Source organism: Pteropus alecto, unplaced genomic scaffold (genome assembly GCF_000325575.1).
Source record: "Pteropus alecto unplaced genomic scaffold, ASM32557v1 scaffold7, whole genome shotgun sequence".
Classification (NCBI taxonomy): domain Eukaryota; kingdom Metazoa; phylum Chordata; class Mammalia; order Chiroptera; family Pteropodidae; genus Pteropus; species Pteropus alecto.
In genome coordinates, this window is record NW_006494614.1 from 41,515,674 (window position 1) to 41,526,574 (window position 10,901).

Sequence of the window (10,901 nt, forward strand, 5' to 3'; positions counted from 1 at the left end):
GAAAGAAAGAAAGAAAGAAAGAAAGAAAGAAAGAAAGAAAGAAAGAAAGAAAGAAAGAAAGAAAGAAAGAAAGAAAGAAAGAAAGAAAGAAAAGAAAGAGAATGAAAGACAAGGCACCTTTGGTGAGGAGTTGCCCTGATTGGGAAAAACCAGCTGCTGAGCCAGAAGATAAATTTTGCTGTCCTCACAGTTTTACCCCACAGCTTCCTCTGATGATGATGAGTTTGGTTTTAGGGCAGAGTATGACCAACGGGAAAACCAAGTAACTGAGAAATGGGCTGGAGAAGTCACCCATTTCAACTACCATCCTTGCCTGAGTCTGCATTCATGATGCAAATTTTCCCAAATGCTCTGTTTAGCAATAAAGTGTTGGATGTGGTATCTAAAGAAAAATCCCTGACAGTCTGTTTGTACCCATCCCAAGTACTCTTCAGGAGATTTTTTTTTTTTTTAATTTAAAAGTAAAATGTAGTTATTTTTTTACAGGCAGTTCCCCATCTTGAAGGCATTTACATTTTTTCTTTCCCCATTTGCAGCCTATTTCCTGAAAAATGTTAAGAAGATTTAAGTGTCTAATATTTTCCAAGGCCATCTCATGATTCATCAGTTTATTGTTTGTTAAAATATCAGCCTCAAGAAACTGTCTAAAATAGGAATGTCCATCTGGATTTTCTCCTCTGATTTACTTCATGGATGACATAAGAATGAATTTAAGATTAAAAAGCCAACATTATGCTGAATCCCTTGAATAACAAAGAGGCCCTGTAAGAACCAAGTGAAGTTACAACAGACACCCTTCTCCTATGATATAGAATCACATGTTAATAGAATTTGTAACCAGAAGGAGCCTTAGACCTCTCATCTTATTTCACAGATGAAGAAGCCAGGCCCTAGTGAAGGGAAATGACTAACTCAGGATCACACCCTAGCCAGTAGCAGAGCTAGGACTAGAACTCAGGTCCCCTGAGATTCATCCTCCAGTGCTCTCTCTTCTGCCTTGTTATTTTCAAGTGTACCCTTTTTGACTACTCTTCCCTTTCCTACTCTTCAGCTGTTTCTACTCTAGTAAGAGTCAAACACCTTTCTGTATATTCTTACTTATGAGAAATCAGAAGTCATTTAAATAGCTGAGAATTTCCTTCTCACTTAGAGCGTCATAAAAGTCAAGACTCCCATTCCTCTTATGCAATGAGGAAGATAAAGTTCAGAGGCCTAGTTTGACTTGCCCAAGACCAGACACAGCTAAGGCTCGAACTCAGACCTTTTAACACCCAAGCCAATATCCTTCCCAGCATATTACAATAGGTGGCCTGGTATATTACTTGAACATGCTTGTGCTTTTGTTTTAAGAAGTATATAGTGTCCACGGCCATGCCACCCTGAACAAGCCCGATCCTGTCTGATCCCAGAAGCTAAGCAGGGTCAGGCCTGGTTAGCACTTGGATGGGAGACCACCTAAGAAGACCAGGTATTATAGGCATAAAAAATAAAAAAATAAATAAGCTGACAAGGTCCTTGCAATCTGTGAGGTCAACCAAGGGTTGCCTCACCTAAAAAAAAAAGTATATAGTAAACAGAATTTGGTCTAACAAAAGGCCATTCAAGGAGAATCGATGAAGTACAAAAAGGACCTCATTAAAAGGAGCTGTCCTCTAAAAAGCAAACCAGTGGCAGTTACCTTTCCAAAGTGAACATTAGAAAGTAGTTCCTCTGTAATTTTCCAATCATTTAACTTCGAGATTTCTATCTCTAGCTTACACGTGGGTCTGAATGTCCTTTTATGATGGCCTGAATTAAGGTTGAATTGAGCAGAAAGCTGCTAAGGTCAATGATCATGATCTATTAGGTTTCTTCATGTCCAATTGTATAAATTATGAAAGTAATATAAGTGCATTACAGAATTTTGGAAAATTTAGGAAAGAAAAAATGTACTCATAGTTCTACCATCCACTATATTATTGTTATTATTTTGTATATTTCCTTTCTGTCTTTTTTCTAGAAATGTTTTTATATAGTTTTAAGTGATCTTCCTCTCATTTTCGTAGAATACTTACGACACTGTATCCTGCTTTCCCCCTATAGCATTATATCATAAATATTTCTCAGGTAATTGTCTTCATGAGCATCCTATTTAATGACTGCAAAACATTCCACCTAAAGTGTCTGTGATCCCTTGCAAGACCCGTGAACATTATTCCAGAAAATTCCAAGGAACATGGAACATTATTCTATTTTTTTCCTCCCTCTTTAATTCCCCCCCACCCATTTCCACCCCTGACCTATGGATGTTGCCGTTTTCCCCTCTAAAGGTGGGGCGTCTCCTCCCACATGCTCTCGGTTTGCACTCGGGGCATGATCCGTGGCTCCACCTGGGGTGAGAACCCAGGACCTCCTGCATGTAAAGCAGATGTGTTAACCACTACACTATGGAGCCACCCCCCATTATTCTACATTTAAAGATAGCAATGGCATTTGTTTGAATGTCAAAAGTAAAAAGTAGCTCAATTAATAATTTAAAACATTTCCCCTTTAAAGCTGAGCAGTGAGAGACCTCTGGGTGTGTGTTGAGTGAACATGCACAAGATTAGTGGAGATCATGAATGTGAACCAGTCCTTCAGTCCTTACTCTGATCGACACACCACCACAGGAATATCTAACCAACCCTGGGACAGTTGTAAATTGTATTTATTCCTTATTGCTTTATTCGGTCTATACTCAAAATGAATTACAGGCTAACAATAGAAAGAATAAAGAGTGCTGTCATTAAAATATAATAAATTAATGAGAAACATTAAAATTATAATTCTGTACTAATACATACTACAACATGGAAGAACCTTGAAAACATTATGCTAAGTGAAAGAGGCCAGGCACAAGAGGCCATATATTGTATGATTCCATTTATATGAGATACTCAGACTAAGTAAATCCATAGAGACAGAAAGCAGATTAGTGGTTGCCAGGGCCTGGGGGGAGAGGGAATGAGGAGTGACTGCTTCATGGTTATGATGTTTCCTTTTTGGGTGATGAAAATGTTCTGAAACTAGAAAGTGGTGATGGTTGCACACTCTCATGAATGTGCTAAATGTTATTAATGGCAATTTTTATGTTATGTGTATTTCACCACAATAAAAATTATAGAATTCTGAATTTTTTCCTTGAGATAGTCCTTACCAAACTATCATAAGTTGTATTTATTTTATATTTCTAATGACATGAATTCAAGTATCAAAACATGTCTGATACTTTAAAATCTGTTTTAAAAGTTGGGAGAAGCAATTTATTTACTGAGAATAATGATTATCCACACCGAAATATATTTGTAAAGAAGTATTTGCAAATGACAGTCTGAAACCTGTCTCCTCCCTTTATTTGGAAACAAAATATAAAAATTATAAAAATAAAACAGTCTATTTTAAGTTAAAATATAAAAATTCTATACAGTAGGCAATGAAAATAATATTTGCCCATTTTAATGCTATAGTATATAGTTTCTTTCAATCTATATTAAATATATATTTTGTCCCTAAGATAAATGTAATAATTCCATTTCAAAATGTATATCACAAATTATGCTTTTTCTTATATAATTATTTTAAAGTCTGTGTCATATGTTAACAGAAATTTATATTTTGTTTTAATAACATGGATATTAATGAAGGTTATATTAAAATAATCTTTATCATGTAATTTTAATACCACTTTATTAAAAATTAAATACTTTACAAAAAAATTGAAAACATATCAATGAGCTAGTATTTATAAATATGATATTTAAAAATTTTTTGAAGTGCTTAGAATAATGATAGGCACATAGTAAGCATTATAAGTGTTTGTTAAGTAAAAATAATGTAAAAATTACAAAATTGTTTTTTAAAATACTATGAATTTATGAGATTGTATATAAGTTGTCAAAAGAGACTTGCACAGTAAAAAAAAATTTGTATCCATGTCAGCATATATGGGGAAAGGTGGATTTATGTTATGATTCCTCCATTGTTGGCTATTTGGATTACTGCTAATGTCTCCTTTTGTAAGGATTACTATGATGAATATTTTTCAAGTAAAATGATGTTTCTGCAGTTTGTTATTTTCTTGGGGTATAGTCACAGAAGTGGGGTTATTGGTCCAAACGTTAGGATGACACGTATTACTTTTAATATGTGTCATCATAGCTAATCTTATCTGCTTATCTAAGCACAGGGAAAAATATGTTTATCTTTGATATGTCCCAACTCATATAGCCCTTGAGCCAACTTTATCTTTTTTGATCTTTGTAATAACTCTATAAGGTAAGAGGTATTATATTCCTGTTTTCTAGACAGGTAAACTGAAACTTAAAGAGCTGATTCATTATGACCTCATACCTAGGAGGGGATGTTGAGTTTCAACTGCAGGGGCACCAAGCAGGAAATACTGTCTTGTGTGATAAATTTCTTTCTCTTGGCTGATGGGATGGGTGTGTGTGTGTGTGTGTGTGTGTGTGTGTGTGTGGTAAACTTTTGTTGTCATCTACAAAGGAGATGAAGAGGGCTTATATTGTGGACACAACAATCTTACAGTTAAAGATTGGAAAGATGGCAAATAAGTTGGAGAGGGGATCAAAGGTGATGAGTTGGGTTACGTGGTGTATTAGTTTCCTAGGGCTGCTGTAACAAATTACCATAAACTGGGTGGGTTGAAACAACAAAAATTTATTCTCTCACAGTTTTAGAAGCTAGAAGTCTGAAATTAAAGTAGCAGCAGGGCCATGCTCCTTCCGAAGGCTCTAGGGGAGGGATCTTTACTCGCCTCTTCTAGTTTGTGGTGGTTTTTGGCAATCTTTGTCATTCCTTGACAAAAGATACAGCACTCGAATCTTGGCCTCTGTCTTTACACGGCCTTCTCCATGTGTTTATGTTTTTGTGTCCAAATTTCCCTCTTCATATAAGGACATCAATCATATTGGATTTAGGGCTCACCCAAATCCATTATGGCCTCATCTTACTTTCACTACATCTGCAAAGATCTATTTCCAAATATGGTCATATTCACAGGTTCTGGGTGAACATGAATTTTGGGTGGACACTACTCAACCCAGTGCACTTGAGTGGGAGGAGGCTAATAGTTCTGCCCCTCACCGCTTCCCACTAAGTGCCATACAGTGGTTAGCAGAAGTGTCTGCCCCTAAATAGTGAGGGAAGACCCTTGGTTACAAGAGGCAAGGCAGCATCCTGGGAGGCTGATAATACCCAGGAACAGAGAGAGCCTCCTCACACTCAGAAGGACAGATATAAGCCCCTCCTCATCTTTCTCCCCAGCAGTTGCTGGAAGCAAGTTTTAATAAACACTGCCCATAGTCAGGATAACAGAATCTCAAAGGAAAAAATGCGCACAGAGCCAAGAATTACTAATACATCATAAAAGAGAAGCACAAAATGCAACACATGACTAATACTTATGAAACACTTAATAGAACTCACAGAGGTGATTTTAAGGGAAATATAATTAAAATCTTCACAGGGATAAGAGAGATAATTAAATCTAAGAGACAAAAAGGAAGTTATGAAAAAAAAGAACAAGTAGAGATCTTGGAAATGAAAAGTATTCAGAAAAAAGGGGAAATAGCAGAATGAATACATATGAAGAACTATTTAATGAGCTGGAAATGATAGCTAAGGGATTCTTCCAGAATGTAGTACAAGAGGACAGAAAGTATAAAGGAAATGTTTAGAGCATGGAGAATAGAACCAGAGGCTGACAAACCTATTTATGCATGTTCCAGAAGGAAGTAAAAAATAGAGATGAAAGGGAGAAAAAAATTTTAAATATAATAAAAGAAAAATTTTTAGAGTTGAAGAAGGACACAAGTCTTCAGGTTGGGAACTAAATAGGATAAATAAGAAATGACTATGAGAGACAGAGAGAGAGAGACAGAGAGAGAGAGAGATAGAGAGAGAGAGAGAACTACACATAGATACACAGAGCGAAATTTTAGAACAATAAGCAGAATTCCTAAAAGTATTCAAAAACATTTCTTAGACATTTATACAAAGACTGATATCATAATACTTAAAGTGATGTTAAAGATAATCCTATTAAGTCAGGAATAAGACAAGAATGCTTGCTTTCATGCTATAAAACATTAAACTGAGAAATCTAGTCAATGCAATAAAACAAGAAAAATAAGAAACGTATAAATGAGGATGTTTTTATTCACAAGTAACAACCTAATTTGAAATAGCTTATACAATAAATAAATTTTATTTTCTTCCATAATAAGAAATCATAAGGTAGAATGTCTTTACAGTTGGTTAATTTAGTGGTTTATTGATATCATTAAAGGACCAGGCGAGTCCTTTCTATGTTTAACTCTAACATACCCAGGAGTTCAGATTTGCCAGTCTCTCATACTTACCCATCCCAAGGCAACAAGATAGCTCCCATACTACCAAGCATCCTAGTATACCTGTGACACAAAAGTGATGTTTATTCCTGTTTGTCTCTTTTCAAGAGTGAGGAAATGCTTCCCAGAAGTGCTTCGGAATATTTTGTCACATCTTATTGGCCAGAACTAGGTCATTTGTCCATCCCAGATCTGCAGAATAGAGCTCTCAGTCTATTCATAATGGACCATTAGTGGGAGAAAGAAAGAAAAGCTTGGTGGTTAAACTACCGAGATTTTGGTGTGTTTGTTAATGCAACATAATCAAGCCTATCTTGATCCATTAACAAAACCTAAAGTTAATCAATGTCTTTATTCTCTTCCTGAACAATAAATACAGTCACTCCCTTTCCTACTGATATGCTACCACACTTCCTCCTTCTCTCTGTAGTTAAACACTTCTATTAGTTTCTTTTCAATACTTCCAATGTCTCTTTATGCAGATACAAGCAAATAAGAATATATATTACTTTTTCCTTTTTTGCATAAAAGGCAAACATTATTACTATTTCTCTTGTTTCTTAAAATAGATCCTCAAGATCTTTTCCTATCAGTATATAAAAAGCTTCCAATTTATTTTACATCAGTGTTGTGTTCCACTGAGTGAATAGAGAACAGCTTATTTCACCAGTTCCTTATTGATGGGCACGTGGCTGTTTCTGATCTTTTTCTACTGTAGATAGTGATGCAATGGTGAATTATGCTATACCATACATACATCATTTTGTCAGTGTGCAAGGGAACATAAAATTTCCAGAAGTGGAAATGTCAGGTCAAAGGGTAGATGAATTGTAAATTTGGAAACTATTGCCAATTGCTTTCTATTATTGTCTTTTTCACTCTCACTGACAATCTATGAGATGACCTGATTCCCCACAGCTTTGCTGACAGAAACTGCCATTCAACTTTTGGGTTTTTCCTAATTTAATAGTTATCTCAGTTTAGTTTCAGTTTGAATTTTTCTTATTATGAGTTAAAGGAAGTTTATTTTTTTATATATGCATAAGGACCATTTGTATGTCTTTTTTCTGTGAACTTTATGTTCTTGTATTTGCTCATTTTTCTTTAAACTATTGATCTTTATTGGTCTTTTTGCATTGACTTACTGTCATTCTTTATATATTTGGAGAATTGGTGCTTTGCCTACAATGTAAGTTACAAATATATATTCCTAGTTTGTCATTTGCCTTTTAACATTGTTTATGACATATTTTTCCAGGAACTTAAACTTCTCTTATATAGTCAAAATTACTAATCTTTTTGTGTCTTCTATATTTGGAGTCATAGTTAGCTTCTAAAGAAATTCATTCATGTTATCTTCTGATAGTTTTATGATTTCGTTTTTTAGTATTAAGATTTTAAAGGTAATTGTCTTTTTCCTGATACATAATGAGAGATATCGAGTTAACTTTTTTCCTCAAGTGGCTACCAGTTTATTTAAAATTCTTTCTTGTTACTTTGATTTAGAATTGCCACCTTTTCATGTACTAAATTTGTGAGTGTATTTGATTCTATTTCTGCACTTTATATTCTCCTCCTTTAGTCTGTCGAGACATGAACCATTATCATACTTTTTAAATTGGGACCTCCTGGTATGTTTTAATATCTGTTTGGGATAACTCCACCACATTGTTCTTCCTTTTTGGAGTTTTTATCATTACTTTTGCTTATTTATTTTTTGAATGAATGTAGAAACAACTTATCTATTTCCTCAAAAAAAATTTATTGGTAATTTTAAGATATGGTTAAATTTATAAGTTGATTTAGAGAGAACACACTTTTATTCAAGTTGAAGTTTTCTTCCAAAGAGCATGGTACATAGTTCCATTATTCAGTTCTACTTTTGTATCCCACGGTAGTGTTTTGAAATTTTCTTCATAAAGATATATATTTTTTGTGAAATTTATTTTTTAAGTAGTTTATCTATTTGTTGGTTTTAATATTGCAAATGTGGTCTTATTGTCCATTGTTTTTTAACTGGTATTGTTTTATATAGGAAAATTATTCATTGCTATATGTTAATTTTATATACTGCAATTTACTAAATTCTTTTGTTATTTGTAGTAATTTTTCAGTTGATTCTCTTAAAAATAAAATGATATCATTTGAAAATAGTGACAATTTTACCATCTCTTATAATTCCTATACTTTCTCTTGTTTGACTGTATTCATTAATATCTTCAGGACAATGTTAAATAGCATTGGTGATAGTGGACATCTTTGCCTTGGTTTTTACTTTAGCATGAGTTCTTCCAGTGTTCTTCATTAAGATTAATTCTGGTGTCTGGACTAATAAATCATATTATTCACATACATCATCTATTTATATTTTGTAGAGTATTTTCAAAAATCAACAATGAGTTTTTACTTTGCTTCAAATCTTTATTAGTATCAGTTGAGATGATCACATACTTTTTCTCCTCAGATATATTAATATAGATAGATTCCTAATATTTAGTCGTCTTTTTATTCATGGAATAAACATCACTTGATTATTATTTCCCCTCTCACCTACCACCAAGACCGAAGAGTCAGTTTTCTTACTGTAGTTTGTGTGGGCTGGATTTTTCTAATTCATCTTTCAGTATTTTAGCTTTGTGCAGGGTTCGCCTATCCATTTCCCTGGCATTCCACTTGGATTTGTCCTTTCACGCATTTTGTAACTTTCTGGCTAACTTATTTTTAAAATTGAAAACAAATCTATTTTTTCCAGAATTTTAGCTTGTCTTGCAGCAAGAAAATGTTCATGATATCTTGTCTACTACACTGCTAGAGACAGATGTTAGGACTTCCTATGTCAAATATCAAAATATTTTGTAATACTAAAGCGATTAAAATAGGTTATTGGGGCAGGATGGAAACTAGAGAAATAGATTTGTCTATATTTAAGAACTTCAAATTCAATAGTTTTGGGATAATTGGGGGAAAAACAAACCTACCATTCTCAAAATTAAATTCCAGATGAATTAAAGGGCTAAACTTAAAAAAAAACAACCCTCAAAGCTATGAAAATATTAGATGAAAATACAAACAAATATATATAACTACTGAGAAGGAAATATCTTCTAAATCAAGCACACACACATACACAATCGTGCAGGAAAATACAGGCAAGTATTTATAACTCTTGGAGTAGGGAAAATTTTCTAAAGCAGGACACACTCACAAAAAGCTTTAGAGAAAAGATTGATAAATTCAATCCTCAAAATAAAACCTTTTTCTTATATTCTTATAAAACGTACTAAAATCAAAGTGAAAGATAAAGCAAGAGGCTAGAAGATTTTCAACATATACGTGGTAAAAAATTAATATCACAAATATGACACTCAGCAAGGAAAAAACCCAACTCAATAGAAAAATTGTCAAAGGCTATAAAGAGGCAAAACAAAAAACCAATAAAGGTATTAAAAGATATTTTTTATAGTTAATCAGGGACACACATGTTTTAAAAATAAGATACTATTTCTTAACTGTGATATAGACAATAATTTCATATTGATTATATCAAGTGCAAACAAATATACAGAAAATTGATACCCTATATTCAGTTTTGGGAATTTAAATTGATATAATCATTTTGAAAGATAATTTAGTGATATTAAAATGCTAAAAATGCTTACCCTTTTATGTAAGAATGCTACTTGCACAGCATACACTAAAATATATATGCACATATGACAAAGAGATCTATAAAAATAAAGATTTAAAATACAAACCAACTATCCATCAATGATGAAATGATTAAATAATCTATAGATTGTACAGGTACATAAGGAGACATGTTTTTTTTTAATTTTATTTATTTATTTATTTTAATTAGTTTCAAGTATACAGTACATTGATTAGACATTTATATAGTTTATATAGCTCTTTCTCTCCTCTGGTTTTCCACCTAGCCAATATATTAATGCTGACTACATTCCCTATGTTGTGCTCCCCATTCCCGTGACCATCTATCAACTACTAATTTGTACTTCTTTAACCTTTCACCTCATTCTCCCAACTCCCCAACCCTCTCTTCTCTGTCCATTACCAAATTGTCCACTATATTTGTGAGTCTGTTTTTGATTAGTTTGTTCTTTTTGTTCCTTAGAGTCCGCATATAAGTGAAATCATATGGTATTTATCTTTCTCTGTCTGACTTATTTCACTCAGCATAATAACCTCTAGGTTCATCCATGTCGTTGCAAATGGTAGGATTTCATTTTTTTAAATGGCTGAGTAATATTCCATTGTATATATGAACCATAACTTCTTTATCCAATCATCTGTTGAGGGACATTTAGGTTGCTACAATAATGTTTATTGCATCACAGTTTGTAATAGCAAATAGTAAACAACTTAAATGACAATTATGGGAGAATGGATAGATAAAATGTGGTCTAGTCATATGATGGATTATTATGCAAGCTAAAAGGATTAAAACATACTTATCATTGTGGATGGAACTCAAAAATAATTTGTATTTTTTTTTTA